The following is a 14,250-nucleotide window of genomic DNA, read 5'->3' on the forward strand; positions in this document are numbered from 1 at the left end:
AGGTTATTTCATGATGGCCTCTTACTCAGTTGCAACATGAATTTCAAAATTTGATATAATCATTGTGGGTCCTCAGAATCTCCAGAGTTGCAAGGTATTCAAATTAAATAGCTATGCTAATGAGAGTGGGATCCCCCGGTTGAGTCCTAGTCTACCTCAATATCAGTCTGTGTGTGTTGAGGGGAGGATTTGCTTTTGTTTGGGGTCAGAAAATCAGCTTCAGAAACTCAGAGACTAGAGCACCAATGGAAGTTCATTTACCTGCCAATGATTCTATCAGAAAGGATCTACTGCAAAAGGAGTTTTCTTTTAATTTTATATATTATGTTATATATAAAAATATATACTATATATTTTCCTTTATATAGTATTACATTATATAAGTATTATACATATAATAATTTTTCAAAATGAGAACTCAAAGATTAAAATTTTAAATGCCATATATTGTATTAGATTGAATTACCTTTGATACATATACACAATTTAAATCATGGCTTTAGCCATTAAAAAAAAGACAGAATCCTTTGTCTCAAGGTTTGTATATTTTTCTGTTTAATCTCACATGCCAAAAAATGAAGTAACTTTTGAAATGTGTCTGCAAATTACGAAACTAACTAAAAAGAATTTTGGTTATTGCTAAAGGCATGTTTCTGGGACTCCATTATGAAATAAGAACATTATGTACACTTAAGATATAAATCACAAGGTTTTGTGCCATTTGGAAAAGTCACATATTTTCATTTTGTTTTTTAAAACTGAAGGAATAGTTCTTGATAATGTTCCAAACAGTGCTCTTCAAAGCAAATTATGGCTAAAAAGAAGTGTTTTGCTTTTAGATTTTTATCAATTTTCGTATTTGTAAATGATCAGTTAAAGCTCATTACAACTGAAGCATTTAGTCCTCCTGCAAATGTCCCACCTACTCTAGTTTTAATTACTCAATTCCCAAACTGAATTTGGAAACAATAACAGCATTTAACTTACATTTTCCTGCTGATTTGGTAATTAACCAAACATCTTTCTAAATTTACTTATTTTAAATACATTGGTCAGACTTTTTTACCTTGTTGTAGAAGAACAGATTTTTTTTAAATCTTTGCATTTTTCATTTAAATGAACTACACAATTAAGTGAATATTTTGTGATTATAACTTTTCTTGTGCTATTTCTATGATACGCTTTATTCCATTTCTTCTCTTGCTACAAAATTTCCATGGGAAATACTAACCTTTCAGGGACATGGTACTAAAGGCCAACTCTGTGGTTCACAGTAACCATGGCAATAACTATCCTAAAGATAAAGAGTGCCTGTGTCAGCACAGATGGGATCATCTTACTGAGAAAGAACCAGGTTCACGGGCAGAGGTGTGACCTGGCCGTGGGAATCCCACGTGATAGCAGAATAGCATAAGAGCATGAGAGTTTAATACAGATATAAAGGTTTAAAATTAGATCTTACATTCAGACCAGACTTTCTAGTGAGACAATTAAAAACTAAAACTATCTCTGTAGATGCTAAATAAGTCCTAACAGGGAAACATGTCACAATTCATATATTTAACAATATAGGGATTAAACTCCAGGTTTTAATTCCTAAATTCTTGACCTATAAATGCTTCCCTATATTTGACCTGGCATTATCAGCAATTATAACTCTAATATATCAATTTCTACATTTATAAGTAAATGAAAGAAAATTTTTACAGCCTTAAACCCTATACATATTTCTATTATAACATTTGTCATACTGCATCATAATTATTCATTTGCTTGTCTAACTCCCTCATTAAACCACGCCCTCCTTAAAGACAGGGACTGTACCTGTGTAACAGATGTTTAGGAAGTATCCATCGAATGAATGAATTCGTAATTAGAGATCTAAAAATACAACTGAGGTAACAGAGATGATTTGTCACAGATGAACATCTTATTTATGAACCCATAAAGGTTAGTGAGAACGAAGGATTGGGGAGACTACACTGTCTAAGAGGCTTCATGGGTTCCAATTGCCTATCAAAAACCAGATTATTTACAAAAGACCTGTGATGGTGACCTGGGCACATATTCCAGGATTGGAAGGCACTTCCCCAACCCCATGGCAAGGACATTAGGACTGAGCTAGGCCTGAGCTTTCTGACATATGCCAAACAACCTCCCCCTACTTGTTGATGAGTTGGTGACAAAAATACTAACCATCAGAGGTCAAGACCAATCTTTGCTAAATGCAATCAATTACTCTGTGGCCATCACATGCAATAAACATGACTCCTTTATAACACATTGGTCATTTTGTTTTGTCAAAAATTACAAGGAATGGAGAGAACCCCTGCGTATAAATAATGGGGCGCACTTATCCAGCTCTCTTCCAAGGGCCAAGTCAAGGAGCAGCTCCGTGGAGTGGCAAATAGACAAGAGGCAAACATCTCAGCTCCTTTTCCTCAAATTCTATTCTTTCACTCAAATATTTAGTGAGTACCTCCTACATACCAGGGATCGTTATGGCACTAAGGACACATCAATGAACAAAACAGACAAATTTCTCTCCTCTTGGCACTTACATACTGACGCAGAACAGCTATTGTTTTTTCCTGATGCTGACTAATAGCAGGACTTCTCACTGCCTGGCAGGCAACAGAGACATTTTGTCCACATGCAGTATACTTTGCCAACTAAATATTTTTTTTCTAGAACATAAATCTGAAATTGTGGTTTGGAACAGTGAGGTCTGATTCTTGATAAGGATCTTTCCAATAAATTGCACAGAACTTTGTACCCTCCCAGTAAAACATATCTTGCCTTATCTTGTAACTCAGGTATCTTTATACTTGCTTTATTCTTCTCCAGCAGGTTATAAATTCTTGAAAATCTTGCCTTATTTTATCCTTTTATCTCCACACAGTGCCTTACACATGGTAAATGATCAACAAATGTTTAATTTGGATTTAATTCTGGTTTTTAAAAAACTTTTTAATTGGCATACAACATTATATTAGTTTCAGGTGTACAACACAATGATTCACTGTTTGTATGTATTGCAAAATGATCACCACAGTCTAGTTAGCTGGCATCTGTCACCACACAGTTACAGAATTTTTTTTCTTGTGATGACAAATTTTAAGATCTACTCTCTTAGCAATTTCCAATATACAATACGGGGCCAGCTCCGTGGCCAAGTGATTAAGATCACGCACTCCGCTTCGGCAACCCAGGGTTTCGCTGCTTTGAATCCTGGGCGCGGACGTGGCACCACTCATCAGGCCATGCTGAGGCAGCATCCCACATGCCATAACTAGAAGGACCCACAACTAAGAATACACAACTATGTACCGGGGGGCTTTGGGGAGAAAAAGGAAAAAATAAAATCTTTAAAAACATGTATGTATATATAATACAGTATTATTAACTATGGTCCCCATGCTGGACATTCCATCCCCATGACTTATTTATCTTATAACTGGAAGTTTGTACCATTTGACCTCCTTCATCCATTTCACCCACCCCTACCCTACCTCTGGCAACCACCAATCTGTTCTCTGGATCTATGAGCTTGGTTTTTGTTTGTTTTAGATTCCACATGTAGGTGAGATCACACAGTGTTTGTCTTTCTCTGTCTGACTTGTTTCACTTAGCATAATGCCCTCAGGGCTATCCTGTTGTCACAAATGGCAAGATTTCATTCTTTTCATGGCTGAATAATATTCCATTGTGTATATATACTAGGTTTTCTTTATCCATTCATCCATCGATGGACACTTAGGTTGTTTCTATATCTTGGCTATTGTATATAATGCTGTAATAAACATGGGGGTGAAGATATGTTTTTGAGTTAATGTTTTCGTTTTCTTCTGATAAATACCCAGAAGTGGAATTGTTGGATCATATGGTAATTCTATTTTTAACTTTTTGAGGAATCTCCATACTGTTTTCCATAGTGGTTGCATCAATTTCCCCTCCAACCAATGGTGCCCAAGGTTGCTCTTTTCTCTATATCCTCACCAATACTTATTTCTTGTTTTTTTGATCATAGTCATTCTGACGTGTGTGAGGTGAGCATCTCATTGTGGTTTTGATTTTGCATTTCCCTCATGATTAGTGATGTTGAGCATCTTTTCATCTACCTGTTGGCCATGTGTATGTCTTTGTTGGAAAAATGTCTATTAATTAATTCTGTTTTTTAATGAAGACTTCATCACAATTCTTATAATGAGTGTAAATTATCATTTAAACTATTTATACACAATTGCACTATTTTTCTTCCAATGTTTTGTGGAAAGGAAATCATCAATAAATATTTGTTGAATTTAATTGAAAATGTTTAAAAGAATTTTACTTACTTTTTTGGATTTTCTTTTAATGATTTTATTTTTCCTTTTTCTCCCCAAAGTCCCCCAGTACATAGTTGTGTATTTTTAGTTGTGGGTCCTTCTAGTTGTGGCATGTGGGATGCCGCCTCAGCACGGCCTGATGAGCGGTACCATGTCCGAGCCCAGGATCTGAACCGGTGAAACACCCAGCCACCAAAGCGGAGCATGCAAACTTAACCACTTGGCCACGGGGCTGGCCCCCGACTTTTTTGGATTTTTTAATCAATTTTTATGAGGGTTATAAATCCCCCTTTTGCTTGACCACCTAAAATCAATCCCTTTAAAAAAGGAAAGAAATAAAAGAGTAACCCAAGCACAACCACCAGATTTTGAAAGAATTTCATAATATGTCAGTTTTCTATCCCATGCTTATCACCCTTCTCTTTTAAATCAGAAATCTCCCTCTTGGGACTGGCCATGGCAGAGTGGTTAAGTTCGCACTCCACTTTCACTGGCCCAGGGCTTCGCTGGTTCGGATCCTAGGCGCAGACATGGCACCGCTCATCAGGCCACGCTGAGGCAGCGTCCCACATGCCACAACCAAAAGGAACCACAATTAAAAATATACAACTATGTATTGGAGAGATTTGGGGAGACAAAGCAGGAAAAAAAAAAAAAGGAAGATTAGCAACAGTTGTTAGCTCAGGTGCCAATCTTTAAAAAAAAACAAAAAGAAATCTCCATCTTGATCAAACTACATAATTTCACCCAATTCATGCACTGATCTCCTCTCCTTTTTATCTACTTATAAGCATTTACCATACTTGCTTCATCTATTACATCATTTCTTTCCCCTTTCCATTATCATTTAAGGTTAATTAATTATTCTCACTAAGGGTAATAAAGAGAATCATACAAGTGTAATTCCAAAAAGTGGCAAAATCTAAAATAACGAAGTGGCTTGCACATGCAACCTTTGCTGAGATATGTAGTGGGTTTGTGTGACAGTCCGGGCTACGTGTGAGGTGGCCTGAGTATGTTAATGATAGAGTGGAGCTGACCTCGTCATGTAGACTAACAGGAAGCATTCTCTTCTGTGCTCAGGTTCCTACAGTGTCTGTAGGCCACAGAAGATACTGACACATCTGTTCACTAAGCCACAAACCACATAGATTTAGCTTCAGTCCCACAAGAGTTTAAAAACTCAACGTCTAGCAACTGGTTGAAGCCCCAGCTATTTTCTCTGATTTCCCATATTCCTTCTCACTGCATGTCTGACTTACTAGAACCTAATTCCTGCCGCAAATGTAATGTGTCCCACCTCTTCAAGCCCTCAGCATGAAGCTTATACTTAATTAATGATTTATCTCATTCTGCTTTGCCTGACTGTTGTCTTGCCTGTAAATTGTGAACCCTTAAGACTAAGACCAGGTGTTTTCATCTTTATTTTCTCACTCCTTCCCTGTCACCCCACTGTGGGCCCAGATGTTCACCAAAATAAAAATAAAGTTGTGTTCCAGAACTTATTTGGTCTTAGCCTCCTTTGGGATCCTAAAGCTGCACCACCACTTCTGGTTTATTTTAGGGTTGTACACATAGGCCACATATGACTCTACATAGACATTTAAGCATCATTTATACAGCAGAAGTGTGTACAAGTGTTTTTGACAAAGAGCAATATGATCAGGAAACAATGTATGTGGAAGGCTAATTTTTTAATGCAGAAGCAAGCAATTCCAAAAAATTAACTTTTGCAGTAATACAAAAGATATCCAAAAATACTTTATTCAACTTTATTTATACACAAGTGCCTTGTTATAGAGTTAGTATCCATGCCAACAGTGCTAGTAGTTATTACTCAGTTTTGACTGAGGAAGCAGAACACTGGTATTTCTCACAAGGCATAGCTGATGTGAGGGCATATTTCAATTCAGGCTCCAGATTCATATAGCAAATGCAACTGAAATTCTCAACTTGAAACTTGAAACTTTCATAGCACCCAGCTGGATCCAAACATTGCCTAGAGTTTGACCACATGGTCAGAAAGTTTAAAGTTATTTCTGGAAAAGTTTTTTAATTGAGATATAATTGACATATAACATTGTATTCATTTTAGATGTACAACGTAATGATTATGTATACATTGCAAAATGATTACGAGGATGAGTTTAGTTAACCTCCATCAACTCACAGTTACAATTTTTTTTTCTTGTGATGAGAACTTTTAAAATCTACTCTCTTAAAACTTCCTGAAAATTTTTCACAGGAAAACTGGTAGGAATCATGGTCAGCCTATCTGGCATAGGTCCTGAGCACTGGGGCAGAGGACATTTACTAAATCAGGTCTGGAGAGAGTGCTGAAGGCCAAAGCCAGAAAATCCTGCTCAAATGGATTGTGCAAGTAAAAACGACATGAGCATATATTAAAATGCAAGGGGATTGCCGAGCCAAGCAGGCCAAGAAAATAAATGGGACAATCTGGACAGAAAATGGCAGGCTGTCTGGATGAAACCCAGTGAGAGCTGATATTGCCTGAGGCTGGATCTCATGTTTTAGGGCAGATCTGATTCATTTAAAGAGTTTGGAATGGAGCAGACACTAAACTTCATATGCTGTCAAAGTTCCAGGGATACTGTGTCCTTAGCTCAGTCAGTTCCTGTCCAAAGGGAAAGTTCTGGGACAGACTGACAGGTCAGTCATATCTAGAGGCATATCACTGGTTTTAAGTAATTTATCATGTTATTTGGTGTAGGTTTATTCATGTTTCTTGTTCTTGGGGTTCACTGAGCTTCTTTGATCTACGGGTTTATAATTTTTATCTAATTTGGAGTTTTCAGCCATTATTTCTTCAAGTAATTTTTCTGTCCCCTACACCCTTCTTCAGGGACTCCAATTATACATACATTAGGCTGCTTGAAGTTATATGACAGCCTCCCCTATACTGTTTATTTTTTTCTTTCAGTCTTTTTTCGCTTGATTTTAGTTTTTATGGCTGTCTTCAGATTCACTAATCTTTTCTTCTTCAGTATCTAATCTGATGCTAACCTCATGCAATGTATTTTTCATCTCATTGTAGTTTGCATCTGGTATTTCATTGTGGGTCTTTTTATATCTTCCATATCTCAACTTAATGTGCTCAATCTTTCCTCTATCTTCTTGAACATATGGAATATAGTTATAGCACCTGTTTTAATATCCTTGTCTTGTAATTCTATTATCTGTGGCATTTCTGGGTCTGATTCTACTGATTTACGGTTGCCCTCATTATAGATTGTATTTTCCTGGTTCTTTGCATTTTTGTAATTTTTAAAAATTAAATGCCAGACATTGTGAACTTTACCTTGTTGGATACTGGATGTTTTTGTACTCATACATATATTTTTGAGCTTTCTTCTGAGATGCAGTTAAATCATTTACAAATAGTTTGATCTTTTGGAGGCTTGCCCTTAAGCTTTGTTATATGGAACTAGGGTTGCCTTTAGTCTAGGGCTAATTTTCCCCCTCTGTCTAGGGCGAACATGAACTATTCTTTTCCCTATGTGAGCTTTGAGAATTGTTTCCTCTGCTCCTTTCAGGTAGTTCTTCCACAGACTTGGATGGTTTCCTTCCTCATATGCACTGACTATTATCCAGCTGAAAACTTGAGGGGACTCTCTCAGATCCCTAGAGAGTCTCTCTGTGCAGGTCTCTTGCCTCTGGTACTTTGCCCTGAAAATTCCAGACACTTTGGCCACCCTGGACTCTGTATCCTCAATTGAAGGAGATTACCAGGCTCTGCCTGAGTTCTCCCTCCCTGTGCCATGCCTGGAAACTCTTTCCAGGCAGCAAGCTAGGGTAATCACAGGGCTCACCTCTCTCAGGGATCATTGTCCTACAGTCTTTGATGTCCAATGTCTGAAAACTTGTTTCATACATTTTGTCAATATAGTTTTTTAGTTGTTTTGAGCAGGAGGGCACTTCAGGCCTTGTTACTACATCTTGCCAAAGAAGAACTTGCAAAGTCAATAGAACCACCAGTGGCTGCATGGACTGCATCTGAGTTTCTCCACATCCTGAAGTCCCCTGGGAAGCCAAAATATGAAAGGAGTCTCAGACCCTGAAATCACTGCATGGAGGGAAGCTGCCTGCCAGAAACACCTGCACTGATTAGCTAGGTGATGACTAAATTTACAGTGTGTTAAGCTACTGCCATTTGGGGGTTACTTTGTTAAAGCACTGAGTGTCACCCAACCAATACAGGGACCCCCTCTAGGCCAGGTACTGTGCTAAGTCCTGGATGTTCAATGAGAAACAAAAGAGTCATGGTCCCTTGTTCCTGCATCTTAAAGATCAGTTAAGAAGGATAAAAATAAACAAGGAAAGAAATAGATATATGCAGTCACACCCTGCCAAGCACCTCCCAGCTTCATGTCTTCCTAGTAGAATGCATCTAGTTTTTTAAAATTTTTTTCTGCTTTTTTTTTTCTCCCCAATACCCCAGTATGTAGTTGTAGATTTTAGATGTGGGTCCTTCTAGCTGTGGCATGTGGGATGCCACCTCAGCATGGCCTAATGAGTGGTGCCATGTCCATGCCCAGGATCTGAATGGGCGAAACCCTGGGCCGCCAAAGCGGAGCGCACAAACTTAACCACTCGGCCACGGGGCCAGCCCCTGCATCTTGCTTTTTAATACAAAAACTTCAGAGAATATATTTTTCCATTGATGCAGTGGATTTTTGTTGACTAATATTTGTACAGGAAATGTTTATATTCTCCCCAAACTCGATGTAACATTTTAAAACAGAATGATGTATATGAAAAATCTTGCACTGCATTTCGAACACAATTGGCAGAATATCAGAATCACATACTGATATTTTTCCAACTTTTTATTTTCAAGCATTTCAAATCCGAAAAACAGAAAAGTTTAAAGAATATACAGATATGCCTCGCCTAGAGTCACCAGTTGATAACATTTAGCCACATTTGTTTTCTCTCTCTCTTTAGACACACACTTACTTTGCTAAACCATTTGAAAGTAACTTGCAGGCATGATGATACTTTACCCCTAAATTCTTCAGTATTTATCTCCTATGAAGAAGGACATTTTCTTTTCTTTTCTTTTCTTGGGGGGAAGATTAGCCCTGAGCTAACATCTGCTGCCAATCCTCATCTTTTTGCTGAGGAAGACTGGCCCTGAGCTAACATCTGTGCCCATCTTCCTCTACTTTATATGTGGGATGCCTGCCACAGCATGGCTTGATGAGCAGTGCAAAGATCCACACCTGGGATCTGAACCAGTGAACCCCTGGCCACCGAAGCGGAATGTGCAAACTTAACTGCTGAGCCACTGGGATGGCCCCAAGGACATTTTCCTACATGATCATAATATGACTATCACATCCAAGAAATTTAACATTAATATACAATATTATCTAAAGCATAGTCTATGGTAAAATCTTCCCATTTGTCTATAACTGATTTTATTAACTTATTATCCCTTTGTCCCCAAAATAATTCTTCTTCCTCCTACCCCCCAATAGTTATAGATCCTCTCCAAAACTAAACCAATCCCAACTTGATCTAGAGATTCAATGTAATCCCAATCAAAATCCCAGGAAATTATTTTATGAACATTGACAAACTGATTCTAAAGTTCATATGGAGAGGTAAAGGACCGAGAACAGCCAACATAGTATTGAAGAAGAACGAATTTGGGGAACTGATTCTACCTGACTTCAAGACTTACTATAAAGCTACAGTAATCCAGATGGTGTGATACTGGCAAAAAGGTAGACAAATAGACAATGGAACAGAATAGAGAGCCCAGAAATAGATCCCCATAAATATAGTCAACTGATCTTTAACAAAGGAGCAAAGATAATACAATGGAGCAAAGACAGTCTCTTCAACAGATGGTGCTAGAACAACTGGACATATACATGCAAAAAATTGAATCTAGATCCTCACACTTTTCATGAAAATTGACTCAAAATGAAGTGCAGACTTAAATGTAAAATGTAGAACTATGAAACTTTTAGAAGATAACATCAGAGAAAACCTAAGTGACCTTGGGTTTGGCAATCACTTTTTAGATACAACACCAAAGGCATGATCAATGAAAGAAATAACTGATAAACTGGACTTCATTAAAATTAAAAATTTCTGCTCTGTGAAAGGCAATATCAAGAGAATGAGAAGAGAAGTTACAGACTGTGAGAAAATATTTGCAAAAGACATGTCTGATAAAGGACCACTATTCGAAACATAAGAAGAGCTCTTAATACTTAACAAGAAAACAAACAACCCAATTAAAAACTGGGCCAAAGACCTTAAAAGACATCTCACCAAAGAAGACATACAGATGTCAAATAAACATATGAAAAGATGCTCCACATCTATGTCATCAGGGAAAGGCAAATTAAAATAACAATGAGATACCACTACACGCTTATTAGAATGGCCAAAACCTGGATCACTGACAACACCAAATGCCGGTGAGGATGTGGACCAACAGGAACTCTGATTCATTGCTGTGGGGATGCAAAATGGTACAGCCACTTTGGGAAACAGTTTGGTGGTTAAAACTAAACATACTCTTACTCTATGATCCAGCAATCATGCTCCCTGGTATTTATCCGAAGGAACTGAAAACTTCCGTCCACACAAAAACCTGCACATGGATATTTATAGAAGCTTTATTCATAATTGCCAAAACTTGGAACCGATCAAGATGTCCTTCAGTAGGTGAATGAATAAATAAACTGTGGCACATCCAGACAATGGAATATTCTTCAGCGTTCAAAAGAAATGAGCTGTCAAGTCGTGAAAAGACATGGAGGAACCTTAAATGCATATTACTAAGTGACATAATCCAATCTGAAAAGGCTACCTACTATATGATTCCAACTAGGTGACACTGTAGAAAAGGCAAAACCATGGAGACAGTAAAAAGATCAGTGGTAGCAGTATGCCTACATGGGGTGGGAGTAGGCGGCATCTCTATTCCTGACATGGCCACCTCTTTGGCTAACAACAGGTAATGGGCCTCTCTTATAGCCCGGGCTCTAGAGTTAGACTCTCTGCTTTTGAGCCCAAGCTCTGCCAATTATAAACTGTATGACTTTAAATTCTAGTTACTTAATTATTCTGCCTCTCTAAGCCTCAGTTTTCCCATTAGTAAAATGGGGATAATGGTCCCTTCCAGAGAATTATATGAGTTGCTGTTTATAAAGAGTATGTTAGTATGCCCAGGATAAAATAGCTACCATTTACTGCACCCTTACTTTCAATTGGTGACTCCCCTTGTCAAAGTATCTTTGCAGGTCCCAGGAGGGGACAGGTGCATGATAGATTCTCCCTGGAGTCTGTGCCCTGAGCTATGGGGGAAGTGCCTAGCTTCAGCGTTAGGCGCTGTAGCAGTATGTACACTCTTTGGTGTCTGACTTCTTGCACTTAGCACCGTGTTTTCTTCCCCAATGTCTTAGTATAAAATGTTCAATCATAAAGAAAGGAAAACCAGAGTGCCTGAGCATTTACTCTGTGTTGGGGAAGGGCTCCTCGCTGTGGAGCGAAAGCAGGGAAGCCGGTCATCACGAGTAAGGAACAGCAGCAGTACCTGACACAGAAATGCCACATCTGTACCTTGGCTTGGCTTCCATCTGTGTCAGCATCTCCCTTCAGGCCTGGGACATTGCTGAACCAGCTGGTGGCCTTTGGGCTCTGATGACTTTTCTCTCCTCTGACCTTGACTATCTCTCTCCATCACCCTCTGTGCTTAACACATTCTTTTACTGCTTCATGAGGCAGACAACAGATAGACAGAACTCCAACAGCCCATGGGATAAATCAGATGGACAGGGAGGCTAGAGAAACATAGTAGAGGGACGTAGATCACTAAAACAAGAGATAATCAAATCCTGGTTGACAAAAAGAAGAGGGCCAAGGACAGAGCCAATATTTAAGGGGCAAACAAAGGAAAGAGGTCCATAAAGAGACTGAGAAGGAATGATCAGAGAGGTGGGAGGTAAATCTGGAGAGAGCTGGGCCCTAAAAGCAAAGGAAGAAAGGGTTTCAACAAGAGCGGAAGGTCAAGACTGTCCAATTAAGATGAGGTATGCCTTGTATGCCTATCGGGTTAGGAAACCTCATCAATCTTTTCCCACTCCACCATGGGAGCTCTGGCAGCCAGACATTTCCTCTACAGGCAGGAGATTGGAAGAGTCATCTCTGCAAAATCTGACCGGCTTAAAAGGGAAACTTTGAAAATACTGACCATGGAGGTTCCCCAGGGAACTAGCTCAGCCATATCATCCACTGAGATGCTCAGAATGCATTAGACCCACTTAGGAGCTCCGAGCTTCCAACCCACTTCTGTTTGCCTGTTTGTTTTAAAATCAACTTTATCAATGTACAATTTACATAAATAACACACTCATTTTAAGTGTATAGTTCAGTGACTTTGACAAATGTATACTCCCTTGTAACTACCATCCAATCAATGAACAGATATTTCCATCATCCCAAGAGTTTCCTCCTGCCACTTTACCAACAGCACGTCCCCTCTCAGGCAACCACGGATGTCCTTCCTGTCACTATAGATTTGCTTTGTCTGTTCTAGAATTTTGCATAAACAAACCATGCAGTATGGATTTTTTGTGTGTCTGGATTCTTTCCGTTAGCACGTTTTCTTCCTAAACCTTTTGTTATAGAAATGTTCAATCATAAAGCAAAGCTGAAATAATTTTTACAATGTTTCCTGTAAAGATTAAATGATTTGATATTTGTTTGTTTATTTATTTATTTTGCTTGAGGAAGATTTGCCCTGAGCTAACATCTGCACCAATCTTCCTTTATTTTGTATGTAGGTTCCTGCCACAGCATGGCTGTCGATGAGTGGTGTAGGTCTGTGCCTGGGAGCCAAACCCGGGCTGCCAAAGGGGAGCATACCAAACTTAACCACTAAGCCACGGGGCTGCCCCTGAAAGAATTTTACAATGAATACCAATATACCTACCCCTAGATTATACCATTAGATTCTGCTACACTTGCTTTAACACATCCATTTGTCCATCTGTCAAACCATCTTATTTTTTGATGTATTTTAAAGACATCAGTGTATTTCCCCAAATACTTTAGCATGTATATTAGGTATAATTATCCATGTTATTGCATGAAGCAGTTGTTTGCTCCTTTTTACTGCTGAGTAGTATTCCATCGTATGGATATACCACAAATGGTTTATCTACTTGCCTGTTGATGGATATTTAAGTTATTCCCAGTTTTGGGTTATTATGAGTAAAGCTGCTACGAACATTTACACAAGTCTTTGTATGGTTATATGCTTTTACACTCTTGAGTAAGTACTTAGGAGTGCTTTTGTTGGGTGATATGGTAAGTATACCTTATAACATATAGCCAAACTCTTTTCCAAGTTGTTGTACCATTTTACATTCTCTAGCAATATATTAGGGGCGCAGTCGTTCCATCTTCTCACTGATACTTTGTATTGTCAGTCCTTTTGATTTTAGCCATTCTAGTGGTCTTTTATTTAACATTTCCCTGATAATTAATGATATTGAGTACCTTTTCATGTATTTATTGGCCATTGTGTATCCTATTTCGTGAAGTGTCTGTTCAAATTTTTTGCCCATATTTAAAATTGGTCACTTGTTTTATTATTGAGAGTAAGAACTCTTCATATATTTAGGCTTTATTTCCATTGTGAGATATGTATTGAAAATATTTTATTAGAAAAGTCTATTCAGATTCTTTGCCCATTTAAATATTGTTTTATTTGTCTCTTTATTATTGAGTTGTAAGAGCTCTTTGTATATCCTGGATACAAGTCCCTTATCAGATACAGGATTTGAAAATATTTTCTCCCATTCTGTAGGTTGTCTTTTTGCTTTCTTGACTGTGTCCTTTGAAGCACCAAAGGTTTTCATTTTGAGGAAGTTAAATT

This window comes from Equus przewalskii, chromosome 17 (genome assembly GCF_037783145.1).
Source record: "Equus przewalskii isolate Varuska chromosome 17, EquPr2, whole genome shotgun sequence".
NCBI classification, from domain to species: Eukaryota; Metazoa; Chordata; class Mammalia; order Perissodactyla; family Equidae; genus Equus; species Equus przewalskii.